The 25,982-nt window shown below is 36.7% G+C and overlaps 1 protein-coding gene across 3 annotated transcripts in view; it reads left to right on the forward strand.

Moving 5' to 3' along the window:
* Nucleotides 1-25,982, forward strand: part of NAALADL2 (N-acetylated alpha-linked acidic dipeptidase like 2) — a 1,170,852-nt gene that overhangs the window by 275,152 nt on the left and 869,718 nt on the right. The gene's annotated exons all lie outside the window — the stretch shown is intronic.

Here is a 25,982-nt window from a genome sequence, read left to right on the forward strand (position 1 = left end):
GCAAGGGGAATGGAGAGGAGGGGAGAGATAAGGCCAATGATTAAACAGACAGAAGTAGAAGTGGTAGTCTTCTGACAGTGTGAGTCTTAATACAGGAACAATCAGAGGAAACTTACTTGAATTGTGAAAGACATTTGAAGCAAATGGGGCCAAAAGTTGTTACGGAGAACTTGGAAGTTACACGTGTACAAATTATTTCCTACCTGCCTTTGTTTCTTTTCTATTTCTGGGATAGAAGGAAAATAATACAAAGAGATACTAAGTGGCCAGAAAAATAAAAGTCCACCTGGTGATTTAGTTTGGACTAAATCTCTCTCTCTCTCTCTCTCTCTCTCCCTCTTCCCCCCTCTCTCTCTCTCTCTCAGACACACACACACACACACACACACACACACACACACACACACACACACACACACACACATTCATGCAGCTTGGCTATTTACAAATTTAGTATTGGACTCAATGATATTAGATACTACACCAAATGGAGAAGATTATTTAAATAGAAAACACATGGTTTTATGACATACTTGAACAAGTTTCATTACCAGCATGGAGAGAAAATGCTGAGGTTTACCTTTTAGGGAAATACATAGATAAACAAACAAACACAAAGTATTTTTTAATTCCAGTCACACCCCTCCTTTTTCACTGTTCTCACTTCCCTGCACTTGACCATATATTAAAAGGTGGGCAGCTTGTAGTTTTGAAATTTTCAGAAACTTGTCATTTTATTATAGGAGCTGAAGGGGTGGGATAGGAGTGAACACCAGTCATAGTTGTGCCTTTTTCCAGTTAATTGACAACCATGTTATTAAGGTCAAGATTTTCAAGGGTAAATTCTTATTTATTTTTTAATGCAGGATTTAGGGCAGCTTTGCAAATAATGTAGGTTCCAGGATCATTCATTTCAGTAAAATGCCATTTGCTGGCAAAATGATAGCATGAAGAATGGCTTGTATTCTTTTCTATCACCTGAGTTTTCACACCATACAATACCTGCCTGCCAGAATGAATGTGACATCCTCACCTAACAGTGTGACAGTGAAAGAAGTAATCGGAGGAGAAAGAGAGCCCCCCCCCCACCGTGCACCCAATTCTGTGCGTCAATTGCTGTTGCCGGTTTGAATGATGCTCATTCACAGGACCCAAGACCCTCAGGAATAGCAACCTGACTTCCACTGCTGGGTCTACTTCAGCATCATTTCAAATGAAAGCCCCTCACCAGTTTTAAAGGTTTGAGCATTTTTGTCCTCTAATTGTTATACTATGGATGTTATTTCAGAGTCAGCTTGAAAGGAGAGAGGCTTCTGCTTTCTCTGGGGACACCCTCTTCTTTCTTGTCCTCTTTGGCTGTCATTTTGCAACATTTGCATTCAGTTTTGATATATTACCTTCTTGCATAGGTTTTGCTTTTCAAAAAACTATCTATTCCTTAGATGTGGCTTTTGGCCCTTGAGGCTTGGAATTTTAAGGTGGCTGTTTTGAAGCCATCATTTCAATATATCCTCACAGCCATTGGTATTATTGATCTTCACATAATCCCTCACAGAATTCTTGAGGGCCATTGCTTTCTTCATTTTATCCCTTAGGCTCTAACGAAATGTGAGTCAGAAATGAAATAAAGGTAAGAGATGGGTGAGAGTGTCTGATGTGCATCGTATATGTCAATAAGCAAAGCTATGAACTTAATAGTTTTTCAGACAACCTCAAAGGACACCCTCTTTAAAAAAGCTTTAAATGCCTCTACCATTAGCCCACTATCATGGCATCTTTTATTCTTATAATTTCTTTCTAGCAGTATCATTCTTTAGACACTAGCTGAATCTTCTAACCTGCTTTGGATTTAGAGTCCTCATTTCATAAAACAAATACTTATTGAGTGTCTACTGTGGAACAGGCATAGTTCCAAGTATTTGTCATAGATCGGGGAACAAAACTGACCCAACACCTGCCCTCTGGGAGCTTACATTCTGTCAGGGGTTAGAGAACATGAAATACTGTATTAAAGACTGAGCAGACTGAAATTGTCCCACTACCTGTGGGCCTTAGGCAGAGTCTACACGTAATAGCCATGCATTTTGTGCACTGTGTAACTCCTGGGAGTGCCACTTGCTTAATTGTCCATGTGAATGGTGCTCCCTGGAATTGTATAGTGCACAAACTCTGCATCTGTGGGTGGCAGCCCTAGTGCTGGGCCAGATCCAGGTAGAGGCAACAGCTTATGATCTAGTCCTGCCTGGTCTCTTGAGAGTGGATAGGCCTTAATTTTCTGGAGGAGTGGGTTTAAAACTTGGTGAGAATAAGCACAAATGAGCATTACAGTGGTTGCAATTTATAGAAGTTAGAATTGACTGTAATTAGAAAGAAAGAATTGATTTAACGGCAAATATCAGAGGACATCAAACTTTTCACGTCTCCCCAAACCCTGATGAGATATGTGATTCAGCTATTGTCCAGGCTAATTTTCCCATCTAGTGTGAGATCTTTCTAATTACCAGTTCCTTTTTCCACCAAACACGTCCCTAGAAACTTCAGCATAAGTACCTTAAATTGTAAAAACTGCCTTTTGTGGGTCACATCACCTGGAGTTAACATTCAGGTTCTGAGTTGGCTTCCTCGTTGCCCATTATGCTTTATTACACCAAAGTTTCTTGGTGTCCACTAGATAGGCTCCTGCCAGTCGCTGTCCACTGCTGTTACAATACTTAGCAGAAGCCCATGCCCTGACTGACACATGCCAGAGGTGCTGAGCCCAGATGCCTTTGCCAGGTCTTATCCTGCTAAGCTGCCAAGTGATAGTTCCTGTCATTGGGATGTGTTTATGTAAATGTCCACTGGTCGGCTTTATCTTTGACTTCTTATTTTCTGTTTCTTTTTCTCAATCCTCCAGAAATAGATTATCAAGAATATCTAAGCTCAGTTAGAATGGTTCTTTTATTCTCTTTTATATTTTTGTTTTCCTGTGAAGTTCCTAATGTAGAGCTGAGTAAATAAACAAAGAATGCCTTGGCAGGGAAGTGCAAAGGTTTTGGCTCCAATCAAACTGCAAAGTTTCTTGTTGCAATTTGGGCCAGCAAATAAACTAGCTGCCAATAGAACAGAAATACAGGAGTAAAGAGATTGATTAGAAACTATCACCGCAATTTCAGTCTGGGATATTTTGATATAGGTTATGTAACAGTCCTGAGAGGAGCAAGTCACCTCAACAAGTTGGTGGAAGCAGAGAAAAGAGAAGTTTCAGACTACACAGAAAACCTTTCTGGCAAGTTACTATTTATTTGCTTTAGCTTTAGCAATTTCATTTTTCTTTCTTTGAGTCAGAGAATGATAAACTGGTTTGGAGAAGGCAATGTTTTTCCTGGCAGTACATTCAGTGAGGAAATCATGAATTATTTTATAAGTAAGCATAATTAGACAGTTAATAGGTATATAATCATGACTTTAGCTGGGAGGTAGCACAGTTTAGTGTTTGAGTGAGTGAACTTTTGCGAGAGATAGAACTAGGTGTACGTTCTAACTCTGATCGTTACTGCTGATGACCTGGGCGTGTAACATCAACTCTGAGCCCAGGCTCTTCCTTTATAAGGTGGAAATTATAGCACCTAACATGGGGAAGTTATTATGTGGGTAAGTCAGATACTGGAAGGCGTGCTCTCCGGTGCTTGACTCAAAATGAACTGCTTAATTATTGTCAGTATTATCACTATTTAATTATTGAAGATATATTTAGGAAGGTTTTAAAGAATCCTATTTTTTCATAGAAAAAATTAGGCAGATTACTACATTTTTTTATCTATGGCATGAGCAGACTATAGAATATGCTTAAAAGTTTGAAAAATGTGTTGATCAGTCTAAAAAGCCTTGGTCTCTTTGATGGAGTTATTTAATATTTCTCTCAATTACCTCATTTTGTCAAAAATCATTTATTTGACTGAAGATTTTTGCTTTATTATTCTATAACTAATCTTTAAAAATTATATGGTTTTTACATTCTCATTTTTATTTTTAATTTTGCTGATATATTTTTACAAAAAAATCTTCATATTTGCAATTTAATGCTAACGTATTTTTAATAAATTAATACAGTATGCCTTTAATTTCTTTAATGTATCCCTATGGAATTTATTTTAAACTTGGGGTTGAATGATTAAAATGGGTTTATTTTTATGTTTATTTTTAAATAAAAGCAACCAAAAGTATGACATCTTTTGTTATACTTCAGTATAACATCTAACCAATGTTTAGCTCCTTCAACTAGTTTTTTAAAGGTAATGTTTAATTTCCATTTTTTCCTAAATATTTTATATTATTTTACTATTGGTCTTTTGTTTCCATGGATTTATTATTATCATTGATATTTGTTATTTAAATGCACTATTATATTGTACTTGTATTATATTGCTTTCAGAATATGTTGCCTATAACATTGTTCAGACTTTTTTTCATCTACTTGATATGACAAAGGCTAAATTTTAGAAGTGTTTTAACATATTGGTGAAACAATTTCCTGCCTGCATTGTTTGAATGAAGTTGTGTATTAGTCAGGGTTTTCCAGAGAAACAGAACCAATAGGATATATAGAGATAATAGAAAGATATTTATTAGGAAAAATTAGCTCATAGAATTTTGAACTGAGAAGTCCCATAAGCTGCCATCTGCTAGCTGGAGGACCAGGAAAGCGGGTGGTGTAATTCCAGTCCCAACTCGAAGACTTAAGACCCAGAGGAGCCAATGATGTAAGTTCCAGTCTTAATCTGAAGGCCCTAAACTAGAAGGCCAATGGCCTAGTTCTGGTTCAAGTCTAGAGGCCAAAGAATCAGAAGCATCGATGTCTGAGGTCAGGAGGAGATCAATGTTCCAGCTTAAGCAGAGAATGAATTCATCTTACCTCTACCTTTTTGTTCTATTTGGACTTTCAGCAGTTTGGATCACCCTCATCCACACTGGTGAGGAGAATCTTCTTTACTCAGTCTACATTTCAAATGCTGATCTCTTCCAGAAACACCTTTACAGACACCCCAGAAATAATGTTTTACCAGCTAACTGAGGCATCCCTTAGCCCAATCAAGTTGACACATAAAATTAAGCATCACAGGCCATGAGTCCAATTACATATATAAACTTTTAAAAAATAAATTATGTATTTAAGTATATTATTGGTATACCTATTAATCTGTTTTCTTTAATTTTCCAAATACATAAAAGTGAGACCAAAGTTGGAGTATTAGAATATTCCAGATTTTTTTTATATTAATGTACCTTTCATTGTATATTTTATAGTATGATTTATACTGGACCATGAAGATGCAGCAAAGTAAAGCACAGAAAATGCAATTTGGACATTCCTATATTCTCATTTTTATCTAGCAACATACTTTTCCTTCATTTCACCCTTTTGAAAATAAGTATAATTTTCCTCTTTTTTTTTAATATTTTCTTTCATTTTATTTCATTTCTCTCCTTGAGAAATTATTTAAAATAGCTAACAGTCTATCCCAGATCTAAACCTTACTGTCTATTGTCTCGTACTATTGAAATGAAAAAAACTTTTGCTTTTCCAGTGACCAAATTTAAAGATGTAGAGGCCTCCATATTTTTTTCCTTAAGACAGAAATTATCTGTACTTTTCTATACATATTACAATAAAATATATTAGATTCCCATCTCTATACACTGTGTATCAGATAGCATTTTCTATGAATTCACATTTAGAGCAAGAAGTAATCTATTCTGTCATTTCTATCTGGACAGTCATGTAGCAAAATCCTAACTTATGGGTAAATGTGAACGCTTGTGAGGGGAACTGTGCACATAATGCACAAGTTTGCCTTTGAGGAATGTTATCACTGTGAGTTCAAACAAAGGAAACAGAAACATGATATTAGACTTTATCTATACTCACAGTGCCTGCCAAGTTGGAATAGGATCCACTATGTGACGAAAGAGTGATGTGTAATCATTAATTTTGATCAGTCAACAAATATTAAGATGTTAGGTTGTTTACAAAAAAAAAAAAAGCACCGCATTAGAGATCCGAAGGCCTGGAATCAAATTCAGTGCGAAGTTGGGTGATTCTGTTATTCCTCATCCAGAATAATAGGGTTAGTAACATTAAAGATTAATGGATTGCATGTATTAGTGAAAAAGCAATTCAAAATACTCGTTAATAGGCTATTTGTATTAAAGAACACACAAGTGATATTAGAGGATAAATATTTTCATCTTAATTGTTTTCAGACACTTAAATTTAACTCAAATACTTTTAATATTATTTTTCCACCTTTGTCTAAGGTACATCTTATAATCAATCTCTTTCATTAAAAGATGATACATTTCATACATTTCTGTCTAGGCCTTGTCCAAACTGTCATTAGTTTAGAACTTACATAGTCTGAATTACTGAATTCCTTTTGTTCAGGTACCTGAGTGTCTATTTCTATTGCTTCGATCATTCTTTCATTGTATTTTTTTAATTAAAGTCATTTTGTAAGCCCAGAACTCTGTTGAGTGTCAAGTATACATATGAGAGGCAAAGCCCTTGATCTTTAGTGGAAAAGATACAAACATACACAGATAATGGATAGACACAAAAGTTAGAGTAAAATCAAATCATAATAAGGACACCTCTACCTCTGTCTGAGGAAGCTGGATAAGCCTTTAAGATCAGAGATGTGTATTGATATAAAATGACAAGTTTCTGTTGAGTGCAATATAAGGTTCTGTCCAACACCCAGGACAGTACCAGGAATATGGTTGTTACCAAACGAAGAAAGAATGGAGAGGGTAATATGCTGACGTACAAAAGCATACAAGAACACAGCTCTCTTAGGGTGTAGAGAGACCCTGGATATTGCTAATATACAGGTACATGAGATTTGGTGAGGGAACGGCCAGAAATGAATGTGAAGAAGTAGCTTGGAGACTGATCACCAGGACCTTGCAATTATTCACTAAGATTATTAGATTATATCCTACACACAAACCAGAGAGTAGAGATTGGGCAGTGGGAGAGTGATATCTCCAACCTGTTATTTAGGAAGGTGCCTGCAATGATGCTACAAGAGAAGAGCTTGTTGAAGAGATTGCTTTAAGAATGTAAGAGAGAATAAAGCTATCATAGAAGTTTAGATGGAGTTTTAAGAGAAGTAGAAAATTTCAAAGGCATTTCTAGAGTAAAACTAACAGTATTTCATGACTGACTGAGTTTAGAAAGTGATGGAGAAATAGGAAAAGAGTATTCATTCCATGCACACACTCAACCTTTTATCTATATTCTCATTAAACCCACACAGTTAGACATTGGTTTAGGTATGGGGGCCACAGAGACAAATTCAACACAATTTTTGCTCTTATAGAACTCACTGCTCAGTGTTTCTTCCAGTGAGATTTTAGTTTTGATGATCATGACAGTGATTGATGCATACTTTCCTGATGTATAGGAGACTAACCTTTCCCAAAATATAGAAATGAATCAGTAGATTAAGTCTGATTGCTATCTTGAAATCTTTAATCTTTTGTCTTCAATATTTTGATGTCACTGGGCTAGTATGCTACTCTCTGTTTCTTCCTAAATGACTTGTGAATGAAAATACATGTGCTGGGCTTTTCAAGAATAATTTATTACTGCATTAGAGAGAAATAGAAATGCATTACCCCCCAGATTTTTATTGCAGTTTGCTTTTGAATATTTGTGGATTCAAATTGAGTAGAGAGGATGTTAAGTAGTGTGCAGATTTTTTTAATTGTCTATAATAAGAAGTTAATTGGTGTTTTCCTTAAAGAATGAATTTAAGGAAATGTGATTTGAAAAGTGTAGTGTTGTTAATCGCACTGATCCAAGTAGTAGAAACTATTGATTGAGTAAAATAAGCAGTTTTGATTGTTTAACTGCAGGATTCATTCTGGGAAATGAGAATTAAATGGTTGTAATAATTACAATATTTAATACAAGACAACTCTGACCTAACTCTGGGTGTACTTTTATAAAGATTAACTCATTTAATTATGTGACCTGAATTCTGCATTCTGCCCCTCCATCATCTGCCCACCATACCCTCTTCATCATCCCGCTTCCTCTGCTCCCAGTACTGTTCATCTAACCCACAGCTTCCTACTGTTAGAATCCCTTTGCCCTGCAAGTGGCTCTCTCATACCAAATGCAACAAATAGGTACAACTCTAGCTACCTTCTATGGCATCCACGTGGTCCACCAGAAACTCATAGATCCTTGCCATGCCAAATGATGGATATATAAGCTGACCCACTGGTATGTTGTATTTTAGCTGTTCTATCTCTCTTCAATACTCCTTTCTTACTACTTAGACAGGCTCTGAGACAGATCTTCTGGTTAGCTGCCCAAACAGACATCTAGCCAAGAAATGATATGCCTGAATCCCTTTCTTGAAGGCTCCTCATGTAGTCTCTCATTAATATCTCTATATCCTATTCATGGCTTTAAAGAGAGACAACAGCCTCTCAGCAGGAACATTGATTCCTCACAAGACAGAGGACTTAATAACAACCCTGTCCCTTTATAGATTCTACACAGGAGATGAAGTGATGACCAGTGGTAGCAGGGCCAGTTCCACCTCCTTTTAGTAAGCTCATGTCTCATCACTACTTTAGGTGGCTCATAGACCATCCTCTTTTAAACATGGCACACGTAACACCTTTGACAATTCTGCACCAAAAGGAAAAGTCTCACTTGCCATCCTGTTGCAGGTATATCCTTCTATACACACCTACATACAGAATGAACTCAGGACACCCTTAGTTATTCTGATCACAAAAGCAACAGAAAAGTAAGCTCCCAAACAATGAGAGAAGACTCTCTCAGAGAGCCTTGACTTTCACTTTGTCCAAAAGTGAAGGATTAAAACCTCAGAATTATATACAAATTTAGTTTAATGGTTTTACAAATTTGGTTGTTTGGTTTTCACTTCAGTTCTCCCAAATGGAAGAGCTCTATGTTCATACACTGAGAAATGACAGCTGTTGATAAAGAATGGACATATCCTCCCACAGTCCCCTAATGTCACTGCTATAAGTATAGTATGTTTAAGAAAATAGGAACGTCTATAAAAAATAAATTCTTTTATAATTTTATTGAGGTAATTCATATATCCCAAATTTACTTGTTTAAAGTGTACAGTTCAGTAGCCTTTATTGTATTCAGAATTGTGCAGCCATTACCACAATCAGTTTTACTACACTTTTCTCACTCCCTAAAAATCACCGCATACCCTTTAGCAGTCACTTTCTATCTCTTTATCTTCCTGGGCTCTGGCAACCAGGAATCTACTTTCTGCCTGTATAGATCTGTCTATTCTGAACATTTCATAAAAAATAGAATCATACAATGTTCAGTCTCTTGTGACTGGCTAGTTTCATTTAGATATTGTTTTCAAGGTTCAGGCATGTTTTAGCATGTATCAGTATCTCATTCATTTTTTTCTATTACAGAAAAACATTATAAATAAATTGTAAAGACTCTCTGTTGCAAATTGGGTTCTCCACAAAGGTGCTTAGAAATGGCATTAGGCATGCAAGCTTTATGGGTGAGCTGCATCTGTGAAAGGAAACAAGCAGAAGCAGGATTGTATAGGGAGGCTGACAAACCACAATGTACTTCTGCCATCCGGGTCCCTAGAGGAAAGATCACTCACTGGAGGAGTTCTCCATTAGGAGGAAATCACTAGGCTCTTGTACTGCTGCCTTTCTTGGTGATTGGTCAGGAGCTGTCCTGAGAATAAGTGAGGCAAGCCACACTCCTTGCTGGTGGGCAGCAAGTCCTTTCTTAACGGACAATCTGGTGTCACATCTCTGTAGCTACCATGGCTATAACAAGCATCTGTTAGTTAAAAAAAAAAAAAGAGCTTCTGTTATTTGAATGTGCTCTCCAAAAATGCTGGCTTAAATATAAGCCTCCATTGCATATTCATTTACTGTCTTTTCTTTCTCAGCAGTTGGAAGGCAGGGGCTCTCACCTTCTTCCTTGTTGAGTCAACTTTCTTCAAGTAAGAACCTTTACACACAGTGAGAGCTCAATAAATGCTGTTAATTGATCAACCTAGACAAGCATGACAAATATTTCTTACTTGGACCTAAAGTCTTCTTTCTGGTATGCGATGAAAGAGCCTGATAATTCTTACAACTCTACACCAAGATGTTCCACAGGTTTACAAAGTGCATGTGAAACTTGGCCTGAGGCTGTTGGGTATACAGTTAGAGCAATGATACCAGAAATAGAAATCGTGATTCCATACAATGCTTACTGCTCCCAGCCCACTGACAGACCTCCTTAGCCCTGGGTGCCCATGTGTAGGTAAGAGGCTTTAAGACTTGCACCTTTTTTCACACTGCAGCTCCACAGCTCCAGAACCACTGCTTATTGAAATCTTCTAATGAATAACATTGAACCCTATGCTCCATCCCGTCCCCAGGTGCCCAAAACCTTCCGGAATTCCACATACTTCATTGTGAACTGGCAAACTAATTTGTACTCCCTCAGCCATGAAATTTGCCATTCAGAAAACTACATATTCATAATTTGAGAACCTGCAAATGATGCACTGAAACTGACAGATGATCTAATCTCTGGGCACATATTGCTTTTGATTTTACTTACTGAAGATGGAAGAGACTTCTCTCAGGTCAATGATGAATCTTTATATACTTTTTATGAATCATGATGGCAGTGTGATAAAGTTAAGAAATTTCACTGATTCAGTTATGAAGGATTTCGTTGCTCACCATGCATGATAAACTTGTTTACACATAATATACATATTTAAGGACATAATTCATTTCAGAATGCAGGGCACACTGTGTGATCATAGAGAAAACTTTCTGAAAAAATTTCCCTTAAATTCCTTTGGGGCAAAGGCAATGTAAACAGCTTTGAAAAGTAGGAGAAAACCATACATCATCAGGAATTAATTAACTAAATATGATTGCTTCATACATTTTAATTTCAATCACATTAATAATAATAAAGTGATTATGTCATTTGTCAATTATCATAATCTTTTCACGGGACAAAATACTGCGGTCTCCTTGATAACTTGGGCCCTGGGCCAGAAACCACTGTCCTACCTCCTTGTAAGGAACCTCTCTTTCTGAAATATACACTTAAATTAGCAGAATATTTTGACCAAAGCATACGTGTATTTTATAGTTTATTTTATTAGTGTTTGAAAGATTATGTTACAACCCTTTGCCTCCAAGTGTCCCCCTTTCTCTGTTTTAACACAAGGACATGGTGGAAATTAATACATAAAACTAGAACTCAAGCCCCTCAAGTGATTAAAGAGTTTGAAAATATTTTTTAAAATATGTATTTATACTTAAAAAATTGCTAACTGTTAGACGTAGAGAAGCAACAGTACATTTCCTGAAGATGATGGATGTCAAATGTACCTAATACTGCCTAACGTAGGCCTGAGAACACTACGCCTCCTGTAAGAAAGCAATAACTTGGCTGTTAAATTGTATTATTCTTTCTGTGCTGATGAGAGATTTGATTTCCTGAAGGACTGAAAGTTAAAGGAATTAAAATATAGCAAAGGATATCTCTCCTTTCAACCTGTTCTGTTCAGCGTGGAGCTTGATCCATCCATCTCCTTTTTCTGCTGTCTGAACCTCCCCTTCCACATACGCGTGTATGTATGCACGATTCTCCATCTTCCTTCATGGTTCAACAGCCTTCATCTTCAGTTTTCTTTTGAATAGTTGGCAGACGGACGTCAAGGAAAATCAGAGTGGTCTTTTGAATGCCAGAAAATGATCTCAAAAAAGGTACATAGGCCAAAGCATTATTAGGAATGTATCTTTTAGAGGTGATGTAGTGCTGGCATTCCAGGCCCATGCCAATCACACAAGCAGATTTTCAACCATCAAGTACTGATGAATACTTACTGCCTGCATATTGATACTCTGAAGAGCATGATACTGTTTCCCAAATGAAGAGATGTTCCATGATCTCTCCAGTTCAGAGGAATGTTGAACCCTGTTCTCAATGCCATAGTCTAAGTGTTAAGTTTCCCCAAAGAGAGTCTGCAAATTACCTTAGATAATTCAAGGGAATATTCAGTGTGGTCAAGATGAAACTCCTCCTCATGCAATCTGCCTTGACGCATGTGATATCTATTGGTATAGAGACAGGCAGAACCCTCAAGTAATTATCACTAGTTCAAAATGACAGAGAGCCACATTTGAGCTATGTGTGAGGAAGAACGAGTTCCAAGTTAGAACTGTTCAACTTTAAAATAAAGTGTTTTTATCATTCAACAGGCATTTTGAGGGGTTACTCTCCTCAAGTTCTGTTAAATATATATATATATGTATATATATGTGTGTGTGTATATATATTCAATAAAGAAAATGTGCATTTCCCATTGTTGGAAGCAGGAGTGGGATGGGGAGCCAAGGAAACCAAGATAAGCATTGGCTGGTGGTGTGGAGAGTGGCTTCCTGGACTGGTTGGGCAGCTGGACCAGATGCTGTCCCCTGGTCCCTCCTAGTGCTGAGTTTCAGTGGCTCCATGTTATATAGACACTAGTTAGGAAGACAGTCTGTGGTAAGTGCAATAAGAGATATAGAAATAAGTTCTGTAGGATTTAGAGGAGAGGCAAATATTAAGTAATGTTAAAATAATATTAGGAAGCTGTCTAGCGATAAAAATGGGATTAGAGGTAGACTGTAAAGGGTGAATAAGACAGTGTGAAAGGAACAAATGGTCTAAGAAGGGGGAACAAAATGAGTGAAAAGCTGAAGAGGCAAGTGTTCAGGAGGGATAATATTACGCATCCTGGCCACAATAATGATTTTTTTGTAGAAGAAAGCAGGGACTTAGGCTAGAGAAACAGCAGGATCTTTGTGTGGTGGAGAGCGAATGCTTCTCCATTCCGTTATTGATGGAAGGACGAAAGAATACCCTGTGTGTTCATTTGTTACTTAATATAAAAATTTTTGTGCCCCAGGAGACAGGTCAGGGTCACTATTTCCTTTTTCTAGCATCCCTAAAATTTTAAATATACTTGGGTCTTTTCTCCTTGTAGGGAGGTATGAGAATAGATAGCCATCGTTTTTGACTGTCAGCCACTGTTGTTGGTTCACTACTGAGATAACAGTTTACTCTTATTTTAGTTGTTAAAGTACTAGATCAGAAACAGGCTTTAAGTAGCAAGTAGATGATCCAGAGAATGACATTGCTTCCCGCTGAGTACAAGGTTACACTTCAGTCAAAGGTCTTCTCCAAGTGAAAACAGTTGGAAGATAGAGAAGTATTGGATGCAAAAGTAGTGTATATATGTGTCTCTGGGTTTAACAGACTGGTTCTCTCAATTCTCGGTGATACTTTTACTATTTTATTTGCTTTTACACGGTTGTCTAATGTGCAAAAATGATTCCAATATTTACATTGACACCAGTGACACAAGAGGATGAAAAATTTTACAGAAATCTTTGTGTTTATGTATATTTATGTACATGTGTTAAATGCATATGTTGTAATTTTTGTGAACTACTCACCCAAGTGAGCAATAATGAGGCTAAATTAGGCAATAAAATGAATGTATTCTATCATATTTAAGGTGAAGGTGCTTGCTGTCTCTTGGCTGGTTTTCCTCTATTTCTTAATCACATCCATATTGTGTTTTCATGTGAAGATGAGCTGAACATACAGATGGCCAAAAAATTTTGTAATGCTGTCTAATGGAGTCAGCATTGTCTTCCATACACGTTTTTTAAATAATTTGTATTCTTTTAAACGTTATGCCTTTTGAAACCACCATGTTTAAGTATAGAATGGAAAATACAATTTTTGTGAGTTCTCACTTGAGAGCTGCAGCTGAGTGGAAGTATTCACGAGAGTTTCTCGAATGACTGTAGTCTTTTGTTTCCTTTCCTGACTGGTCCCCTTGAGGCTTCTCTGAATTTCTGCTACAAGTGTTTACTTGATGACAATGAGGATTACTTCTTGGCATGAATAGCCCAATGGACACTGTCCCAGATTTGAGAGGTATTTCACTCCACGCTGGAGTTATGGCTAAATCCTGGCCAGTCCTGAGCCTTTGCAGATCTCCGGCACTGGGATCAGGGAATCTTTGTATTCAGTGCAGTCAGATAGTGTGCATTTTGTGGCTGTGGCAAACTACTCATCTCTAGGCCAGATTCAGCCCACAGATCTTTTTCTTTAAATTTCAACAGGGCTTTCATATGTATTTTTTAACTCCTTAGTGAGTACGCTAACTCTCACGCTTGTTTCTTAAGCTCCCCTATTGGGGGTACACTGACATTATTTTTCTGGCCCTGAAGGCACTGGTGCTTGAGTCTCCTGCAGTGCTAGAGGGTCTGTTGGAGAAGGCTGCAGCAAAAAACAGATTATCAACCCTATTTGCAAAATTCTTTTTGAATTGTGTTATAGTCAGTTTACAATGTTGTGTCAATTTCTGATGTTCAGCATAATGTTTCAGTCATACATATACATATATATTTGTTTCCGTATTTTTTTCATTATAGGTTGCTGCAAGATATTGAATATAGTTCCCTGTGCTGTACAAAAGACACTTGTTGTTTATCTATTTTACATGTACTAGTTAGTATCCGCAAATCTCGAACTCCCAATTTATCTCTTCCCATTCCCTTCCCCACCAGTAATCTTACGTTTGTTTTTTATGTCTGTGCCTGCAAAATTCTTATATCAGAAATTTTAGAGGGCTTCCAGGGTATCCATCTTTGAAAAAATACTCCCCAGTTATGCTGATATACAGACAGGGTTGAGACCCATTGTGATGGTACTTTCCTGGATAAGAGGAGCCATTTGCCTCATTAGCTATATTAACTAAACATTTTACACTAATTCAAGGCTTAGACTGTTGCTGTAGTTCTCAAAGGAAAAGAAACCCTCAATGAGTAAACAAAGAAGACCACAAAACCTGTCTTGATTACTGTGTGCTAAGCAGCTCGTGCATGTCGTGCTACTTCGTCTGCACACTGATGGGACACTTCCTTGTTCTCATCTTCTCGGTTTCTTGACCTTGATCTCTATTATGTCCCTCTCCCACTCTTTGCATGTGCTAAGGCCCTCACTCTGCCTCCTTACCCTGGTGCATTTGCTTCACAGAAATATATTTTTCTACTGAGATCATTTTATCTGTTAATTTTGTGTTGCCTTTCTCCTCTTCTGGAATATAAGCTCCCTGAGGTCAGATTTTGTTTTGCTCATCTCCGTATTCCATGGACATTGAAGAGTGGCTGCTTCATCATCAGAACTGAGTAGATATTTGTTAAGTTAATAAACGTCTGCTCATTTATCATTCTCCTTAACTTCCTATCTTCCTATTACATCTTCTCAGTTTCCTTTCCTTTGGAGTGGAAAATTCTAAGACTTATTTGAGGTCCATGTTTTAGTGTCTTTAAAGAAAAAAAAAACTGCACAACATTTTAATATTCCTAGATAGTATCTCCGTGTTACAGTAGTTATTGTCACTCAACCTGGACCGTCTAGTTATATATGATTATATATATTGATTACATAAGGTGATTTTTAAAAAGGAAAAAAATGCATGATAAAATTCCATCTTTATTTTTAAACTTTCAATCTTACTCAGTTGTAGCTTTACATACCTCACAGAGGTATTGTGATGATTAATGTCTGTTTAGTAATTTCAAAATAATAAGGCACCTTGAACCCCTAAGGGGAAAAGAGTTCTATAAATGTACATAATTAGTAGTATAGTTTTCTCATTTGTAGAACACGGAGAGAAAAATACCTATTCACACTCATAAGGGTATTATTGAGATTAATTAATTCATGTTTACAAAGCAGCTGGAATGTGGGGGGAAACACATTTTATTTGCTATTTAAAGTGCATTTCAAAGGTAAAGAGGCAAATTGTGTTTGCAGTTTAGAGTTATTTACTTATTTATCTCAAATGTTCAGATAAATTGCTGTTTTTAAACTTGTCTCCTCAACCACGTGCTGGATCCTAATACCCTTTTCATTTCTTCTACCTGTGTGGACACTATAGTTGTTTACTTTTTGCTTCTACAAAGTGGAAGTAACTGGCCAATGCATAATATATTACTTCTTCTTTTCAAAGGTAGCTCATTCTGAAAAACATACAGATTATTTTAGTCCTGTTTTATTTGTCCTTTGTTGACGTGATGTATTTTGTCCTTTGAACTTGATTTTATGTAAAGCTATTGAATTTTGACATTTTTTTGTTCAGACAGTTGTGGGTTTGACTCTACGGGTTTGGTTCTTTACCACGAGTATTACACGTGACTTCATATTGCTGCATTTCAGTCGAGTGGTTATTAAGACGTAGGCTCTGAGAGAATGAGATGGAGACTATCGTCATGTTGCTTTCCTGCTGTATTTATTTATTTGAATTCTGCTGTTTGAAGTCTTCAAAATTAAAACAGAGCATTCATGAATTTTGAAATGGATTCCAGATGTGAATTTTGGCTCTAAAACTTGTCAGAGTGCTCTGCTTCTCTCATCAAGTTTGCCCTTCATTAGCTCCTGAGCACTGTGTTTTCAGTAGATTACAGCAGGCCCTTCTCAGTGGATATTGATCCTTTTGCCCTAATTCAGTGCATATTACACAGCCAGTGACTCTGTAAAGGCACAGGGATTACATAATTGGCTGTGTTATCTTTATACCAATTTCTAGTTAGTTAACTGGTACCAAAAGGCCAGGGCACAGCCAGGAGCTCCGGTTAAATTAGCATCAAGCTGCCATCTGATTATTTTTGCATGATCCCTTGCTTGGCAAAAAAAGCTTCATAGAAAAAGTAAAATTATGCTTGTTGTACTGTGCAGAGAGAATGATTAATGTCTTCAGCATTTGCCTCCCAGATCCCCCAGTTATCCCTCTCTCTATGACAAAATCTCAAGCCCAGAGATTTTTTTATTATTTTTTATTTTTTGGTTTTCTGGGTTTTTCTAGGAAACCTTTTGCTAATAATGGATATGAAATTTAGGAAAATATGGTACATTTTGATGTGGGAAGATCAGATATAAAACTGAATTGTGAAGTTATATAAGTGGTGTAGATCTAGGGTGTGTCAAAGAAACACAAAGTTTTCCTGAGAGTTAGTTAAGGGTTATGCCTTCTATAGTAATAAAAACTAAGGGGACATTACTCAGCTTCCCTCTTACCCTCAAGATACAAAAATTAAGTTTGTTTCTTCTCAAGTGCCTTGTTAAATATAGATATTCTGATACAAAGTTAGAACATCTGGCTAATCCCATAATTGTGATTATTACACAATGTATAAAGCATAATTTTATAAATCAGCAGAACATAAAGTTCACCAACTGGTTAACTAATGGGTTAATATAATGTATTTGGTTTTATATTGTTGTGTGTACCCATGAAGAGATGAGATGACATCTTTGGGGGTTAGAGTTTGACTTGAATTATTTAGAGATGATAAAATTTTTAGGCTTTCTTTTTCTCCCTCCAAACTGACAAAATATTTCACAAGTTAATGGAAACATGGAAAGTGTAATGAAAACACAATGCCCAAGACTGCATAATTGCATCTCATTTATTTACATTTCTAGATTTTGCAAAGCTAAATTATTGGATTTCTTCATTGTTTTGACAGAGCCATGCTGAAAAGTAACCTAATAGTTCTTTTAAGGTACTTTTAGCCAGAGCTGGAACTACAAAGCCTAGAGGGTTAGAAATATGCCTCATTTAACTCAAGGTTTGCCAGGAATGTGCTTTGCTCTCTGGACCTCTAGGTTTATTAAAGATCATTTAATTTGTTATTTTTTTTAATCTTTAAAGTAGTTTACCAGAAGATGGAAATGTATCACCATATATGTTTAGATAGATGTTTACATCTTTACAAATAGATAAATTGTTACACATCTGCTATCTTGTTCTGTGACATACAATTATTTGCTTACCTATTTGTGGAGTTATGAACTTACTTATATTCATTAAAATAGAATCACCCACTTCTATAATGAAAGATACTCTGCTTTGAATGTAGATACTGATTCTTTAAAAGTGTAGAATAGAAAATAAGTATGCATATCAATATGCAGCTTTGAAGATGCTATCAGAGGTGTATTTGCCTGAAAAAAAAACCCAGTTGTGTTATGTGAAGATGAGTCTTTGTGGAACAACCCAGCTTTTGGCTGAAGAGCCTATGTCTGCTTTTACTCTTTGTCACGAACCATGTTTATTTAAACAGAGTTGTCCCATGACTTGATTAATATAGATCATATACCACAATAGCTAGCACAGTGCTAGATGAAGAGAAACAATCTTTTGTTGAATAAATGGGTGAAAGATGTAATAGTAAATTTAGAAGTCACATTGAAAGCTTGTTATGTGGGGAAGAAAGCATCAAAATTGAAGTTGTTGGGCAATTTTAGCAAATACTAGAGGGTTCAATGTATTGAAGTTCTCATAGTAGAAAACCACAGGTTTCATTGAACTCTCTTTAACTGGACCAAATGTGATACTTTTTTTTATGTGGACATTTCTCTATTCAACTGGGAGAATACTCTCGTAACTCGGGATTGCTAAATGATTAGTCTCTTGTTTGCTGTGAACCTTATTGTCTATACTCCTTGTTCAAGCAATTAATCATGTACTGCCTTTCTTGCAGTGTTTTTTTGATTGTTCTCTTGTGTAGTGATTTAGCTCTTCCACTATTTATGATCCCGGACGGAGCATATCCACAGGATATTTTTGAGGAAGGGAACAAGGTGTCCGTGTATATATGTGTGTGTGTATGTGTGTGGTCTGTGTGTCCGTCTCTCTTTCCATGAGAGTAGGCTCGGAACTCATTAAACATCAAAAAATATTACAGATTTGATAGTACTTTGAAGAATTCCAGAAGATTCGGTATTATAAAATAGGATAGTACAGCATATTCACTAAAAGAACTACTGTTTTATAATTATAAGAAAGGACATAGCAGATAAGAGTTGATCCCTTAAGAAAAAAAAAAGGGTTGAAAACATGAAGGGAAGCTATGAATGAAAAGAACTGTAAGTTAGTGAATATTGACTGGGGATGGGGGAAGCAGCTAGCTCAGTGATTTGCAGGACCTTATCAAAGCACATAGTATTTTAAGTACTTGAAGTTTTGAAAGCTTTGGAATGTATTAGTATATTAAGGAACTTGGCTTATCTGTGATCCATCTGATTTCCTTCAACAGCTAAGTTGATTAAGAGAAATGTGTATTATTCTGTGGGAAGTGAAGAATGGGTGAAATGAATAGCACAGCAGAGGCATAGTGCATTTGCAGATTTAAGACTCATTAAGCATTCATTTTAGACAATACCATAAAGGAAAGTGACTTTTCATAGATTTCCATGGGCAAAGTATCTGGAAGCAGCCTTAAAATAAAACCAGGAAGGAAGTCAGTATACACATTAATGGAAGAAAGCGATTGCTGTGGCCACAGATGTGTGGCATTAAACAAATCTTATACTGTGCTTAAAAAGATGATCACTTTAGATGAGTAGGTAAGTTATATTCAAAAACAGCAAAGACTAAATAATGTAAAATGTTTGCCCTTTCTTAGCTCAAATAATTCAGAAGTAGCTCACTGCACAAAAGTACAGACTAAGAATTGTTGGAAAACTGTAGTCGTTAATGTCCATTTTATCTTTGGAATAGGGCTTAAAAGTACTTTTTAAACCTAGCCAGGACAGAGATATATTAATGTAAGTAGGGAATACATCTTTCTGTGTTTTTGTAAAATCAGTGATCAACCTGTGTGTCAATTTTTTGTACCTAAGCTGAAACTTCATGTGCTTTCTAATAACTTTTATACCTTTTACTTAAGGATTTGACCCCACCTGAATTGGAAAAAAAAGTATATTAACTTGATTAATAACCAGATCAGTAGTTCAGAATGACTTTTAGTGTTTGTGATATGAAGATTAGATAATAGACAAATAGATAGAGGATGGAGCATAGGTACATGAGTGAATATCCTCGCTGCTCCCCAAAGCAGACTGAGAAAGAAGTATTAGAGCCTTCTGCTAAGTTCTTTGAATATGAGTTCAGACCCTCTCTTGAAATGCTGGCAAGTTGTTCCTTTAACTTCCTGAGGGAGGAAAAACAATTAGGGATCCTGGAAGTCTGATTTTAGCCAGAGGAGTCTCCATAGAACTTGGAATCTTAGGCCCAGCAAAATACGGTAATGGAGCACCATGGATTATGCCGTTGTTGGGAGGTATTGATCACCCAAATCTATTTTATTAAAGAAAAGACAAAAAAGATGAGAATAAGAAAAATGCTCTTGTAAAGTGCATACATTTTCAATGTTACCAAATTGAAGTGAGCCAAATACAGAGTTCTATGCTTGGAACCAAGGGGACTAGAGGGTCAAGCCCAGACCACCGTGCCTGGGCAGCACTCCTGGTTCCCTAGAATGCAGGGCCCCCTTAGTGCTCAGGATATTCTAATGCAAAAAGTCAAAAACAAAAGCAATAATTAAGGAAAAAGAAACCATGCTCTTGTTAAGCCCAACTTGCGAAGAAGTTTGAGAGGTTTGTGTTTAGGAAACAGAAAAGATCACAAAAGGATGAACTGGGTCTTAAGTAGAGAGGTTGTAATGAGACTGTGAGATTGGAATCTGCTTGGGTGCTGGAGACATAGTATCTTCTGCTGCTGAGATAACTGTCATTGTAAGAAAACTACTTTCATTAATCCATATTACCTCATGGGTTCTGTCTGGCGGCATAATACATGCACAGACCGCTGGACTGGAAGAGAAAACAGCTTGTGCTACTGGTGTGGTAGCTTCTGGGATTGGCTGGAATTGCTACCTGTTGTGACAGTTTGTACTGTTTCATTTACTTTCTTTGCACTTTGCCACAAGGAAAGTTAAATCACCAGATAGGACTGGGGTTGAGTAGGGAGGGAAGGGAGAGTCAACAGACCCTGCAAAATATTACTGAGCCTTGCTGCCCTATTGTGATTCAGGGAAGATTTTGTTTTTTAATTGAATTATAGTCAGTTACAATGTGTCAATTTCTGATTACAGCACAATGTTGCAATCGTGTGTGTGTGTGTGTGTGTGTGTGTGTGTATATATATATATTTTATCTATTTGTGTGTAAATAGCCAACATTCGCAAATCTCAAACTCCCAAATTTTATCCCTTCCCGTCCCCTTTCCCCCAATAAGAAAGATTTTTTAATGAATTCTTTTAAAATGCAATTATTTCAGACATATACAAAGCATCCTAATTACATCTGTAGCTCTCACCTGGAATTCTGTTGTGAAATGCCTTCTAGAGATGGTGCTGAGGGTTAACTGGGAGCTCATTAATTGATTTAAAGTTCAAAATCTAGGAGATGTTTTTAGGAGGTGAGCAGGACCAGAAATGCAAAAGATGGATGAAAACCACAGAGATGGCTTAGGCAAACTGCTTTCCACTAACAGCCAGTATTATAGGAACAAGCACAGGGAATAGCCAACTTAGCAACAGCTGCTGAGAGAAGTGAACCATGGAAGCTGTTGCTGAAAGCTGCCATGGCGAGAGTGTGGAAGCTGAACAGAGTTAGAGGTGCAACCTTTGGGATCTGCTGTCACAAAGGTCCTGCCGTGAAATGCTGGCCCCCATGTCTAACTCAGGAAGCATTAGATAGTGCATACAGGACAATGGGATCTTGTCACACTGAGTGGAACCTCTGGCATGTCTCCTTCACAGCATGAGTGGGCCTGGAGGAGAAAGGAGATCTTTGACATCCCTAAAAACTAGGGACTGCTCTCTTTCACTGTATTCAAGGGAGGAGTCTATATGACAATCTTATGCGTTCCTACAGGAGCGGAGTGGGATTTCCTGGCAGCTGTGGAGACTTGGGCCCGTTCCCTGGTAGAGAGTTGTGGCCTTGTAAAGGGTCTAGATCCTGCAAGTCTCCCCCTTTGGTTCTGTTTCTAATATTGATACTTTAGCTTATTAGAAAATTGATGATTTGGGTGAAGCCAATATGGCAGGCTTCATCTGACCTGATTTCTTTTCCTCTTCTCCATTATGTGGTTTATTAAAAACAATAATTTGTCAAAAGTGTGCGTAAGTAAGAGAGCATTGTCTTGTGTCTTCTTGAAATAGTTTTCTGTAAGTATCACCCCATGCAGAAAAGTAAAAATTTATAAGTTATTAATATCCCAATGCAACAATATAAACCCAGTAGATACTACAAAGAATGTTAGTCGTTTATTTAGAATCAAGGACATGTTGTCCATTTTTTTAATTATTTATTTCAATTTTATATTTACTTAACTTGTTTCCTGGTAGACATTGGTGAGATACAGTGTACACAGAAACAAAAATACATTATAGGAAAATATAAAGTATACTTTAGTTCATGTTTTGAGTTTTGGAGTTTGACTTTAGGATTTATTAGCTTTGGAGTAGTTACTGTGGGAAAGTGCAGTTTCAAAAGAATAGTGTGTTGAAGTAAGAGTTATTACTTCTACTGCATCCCAGAAAATTTCCTGCATAGGGTAAAGAACTTCACAAGTTTTCAGAGTGTTTTTTGATTTTTGTAATATTTTGGACCCTTTCCATGAAAAATTCTCATGAAATGCAGTCATTGTCCCTCTACCCCCTGCTTAGACCTGGATAACCCGTATCCTGTCTTGGCTTACATTCTTTCCAGGCCTTTCTCTGACCCTCCTCCCACCACACTTCTCCCAAAGGGTCATGCCCAACAGGAGCTCAAGTCTATCTCCCTAATATTCCCCCTTCCCAATTCCATAATGTTCGTGGCAGGGAGCCAGAGATCCTCTACACCAAATATACACCTGTTCTGCTTCCTGGCCTTGCACAGGTCTCTTTCAGAATCTGTCCTGGGGAACCTGGGCACGAGCAAGGAGGGGCCAATAGGGCTCAGATGCAGCTGATGGTCTCCACACATGCACTAGGCTTCTGATTTTCCTGGTGGAGGCTGTCGGGGAAAAGAATGGGGTGCAGCTGAGGGCTGGGGTCTCTGTTTATACTCTTGTTCCCAGACTTGCAGATGTTAGCACTGGGCCCAAATACTGAAACTTAAAAAACAAAAACAAACAAAAAAACCTGTCAGTTATTTTTGGATCAAAAGTAACATTAACCTGTTTATGATTTAAGAAAAGGGAATTAAGATTTCATGAGATAATTCTTTAAAGTAAATGAATTTATTTTTCAAATGATGTCTTTATTAGAATACTCATATTCATATGAGTATGATATTTACTTATCAGTTGTCAATAACTTTATCCATTGAAGAATTAGGACATCGTATAAACTTCTTATTAATTAATTCTAGGAATAAAACTAAAAGCAAGCAAACCAATCAAAAAAAAAAAACTATTGTCAAGCCATAAGTAATTAATAATGTAGTTCTGTTGTTTTCATGTACTATAATTTACAATTAGGTTTTGGAAAAATTAAAATAAGGTTTATATTCTTTTCATTCATTGTTGTCCACTTCTAAAAGTATTCTGTTTAACCAGGACTAGCTTATTCAACATATTCCTGTGTTTAATGTAGCATATTTTTATAAGTGGCTATTCAAATACTTTGTAGGTAATATTTAGGAATTTATGATGATGTAAGTCATTATAAGACAGAATCAAAATGAAAGAAATGTAAAATGATTTTTAAAATTATAAAAAAGACTTAGCAGTTGCATAGAAACTAAGCAATCGACATAAAGAACTTTTCAGTTGTCTAAAAAACAATTAACTGAGTTTGTGATAAAGACTTTGGGGTCAGGAGAAGGTGAGAAAAGCACATAAGACACATGTTATGGAATAGGAAATGATGATTCAGCAATCCATTGTATGTAGGAGACAAAATAAACATGAGTAGAAAATTCTTTCATTTTACACTGGTGTTGAAATTAGACAGTGGCACAGAGAATGACCATGAGAAATCCAATTAGTAGACAGCACACAGCAATGTCTTATCTGGCTTGAAAGTAGTATCTGAAGTAAAAAGAAAGTAATAGAAATATTATGGGCTACTACAAAAATACAGAGAGCAAAATAGTCATCATTTATACTTCATTCAACTAATACTTATTGAACACCTCATATGTGCCAGGTACTGAATGAGGCACAAGATATTTCAGTGAACAGAACCAAGATTCTTGCCCTCAGTAGAGCATGCATAAGTGGCTTTAAAACCAAGCTTACTGTTTCTTAAAAGATTTGTATTTAATGTCATGTTTTCCAAAATCCCATGAAGAATATATATCATACACATGAGGATATCGATGTGTCCATAGTTTTTTTTTAATCTTGCAATAGTACAGGTTTTGATATACATACAGATGAAATACTGATGGAACTAGGCAAAGATTTTTCTACAAGTAAGGGAACATCTGAAGAAATTACTCATGAATACATTGGCGTATTAAATAAACAGTTTAACAAATCGAGGATTGATTTGAAAGTTATTTTTCTTATTGTAATTATTGCTTCTCTTTCTCTTTTATAAGCCTGATTGATCTAGGGAGTCTCTACTTTTACTCCTCAATTCATGGTATAGTCTTTCTACTTCTACTGCTCAGGTTCTGGTTCTCACTGAGTTCTAATAATGCTGCTCTCCCCTCTTGTCCTGTTAGGCTTAGGGGTGGTAAGAGCTTCCTACTGCTGCTGGATCCTGGATGCCTCACCGTCCCCTATTGGGTCCCATAGCCCTGCCCATACTTCTGTAGATCATCTGTTAATTAAACTGTCAATTAACTCCTTTGTGTGTGCCGTCTGCCGGGATCCTGAATGACACAAAGATAAATAATAGAGATGAAGAGAAGCTCAGAGCTCAGATTGTCCTCTCAGCTCTTGCTCCATCTGAAGAATGGGAGAATGCACCTTTTCAGATTTTGACATTGAGAGGTCTTAGACAGAGACCATCAAGAGAGCATCTACATTAGAAAAGTTTACAGAATCCATATACCTTAACTGCATGCATTTGAAAAACACCTAAGCCCATAGGCAGCATAAGAGCCATTTCTTCCAAAAGCTGCTCCTATGTCACATTCAAAAATATTCTCTCGAGAATCCTGTTGTATTAGCCTAGTGTTCCCAGGACCAAATCAAACTTTAGGGCTAAGAATTCTGTTTTTCCCATTTTTCTATTGCTTAGATGGCTGATGAATGACCCATCTTGTGTGGCAATTCTCTTGTCATTTGTTCAGTCCCTTTTTGGCCATACTCATGTGGTGGTACAGCCCCACGCAACACTGTCCTCTGGCCCCATTTTGAAACACCCATCCAAAGGTAACCTATCTAACATAGCAAACGGCCTGTACCTAGTTTGACTCTTACCACGCTTCCATAATCTTTTTTTGTACCTTCTTATCATTTTTAAAATATCCACCAATTAATTTATTCAAGGGGATAAAGACTTGCACACTGAAAACTACAAAACATTGCTGCAAGAGATTAAAGAAGACCTAAAATGGCGGAAAGATAGCCTTCAGGGATTAGCAGACTCAGTGTAGTCGAGATGGCAATTCTACTCAAAGTGATCCCCAGAGTCAGTACAATTCCTATCAAATTTTTTTCTACTACATTTTCTAATTGCTCACTGTTCATCCCTTGTAGTAATTTCCTTTCAGACATACGTAATTTCATACATAGCAGCTGGCCTGTGCTTGGTTTGACTCTTACCACTCTTCCATAATCTTGTTTTGTCCTTTCTTATCATTTTTGAAAAAAGAAAGCTAGCTCCATTTCTGGTATAATTTTAAGTTTCCCCCAAATTTTAGGATCTTTCACAATCTTGCTTTGTATTATAGCTTTAACTGATGCCTCAAATCAGTTATCTTTATTTGAGATTACCTCTTCAAAAAAAAAAAAACAGCTAAAATTGCAAGTTAAAAACAAAATCTGACAGTTAAGAATAAGATGATATCTACTTCCAGGGAGTAAGAGATAACAGCAAGCATAGCTAGAATATTCATTTTGAGTTGGCCTTGATAAAATAAGTCCTCTCTGTCT

The sequence above is a fragment of the Vicugna pacos genome, chromosome 1, assembly GCF_048564905.1.
Source record: "Vicugna pacos chromosome 1, VicPac4, whole genome shotgun sequence".
Classification (NCBI taxonomy): domain Eukaryota; kingdom Metazoa; phylum Chordata; class Mammalia; order Artiodactyla; family Camelidae; genus Vicugna; species Vicugna pacos.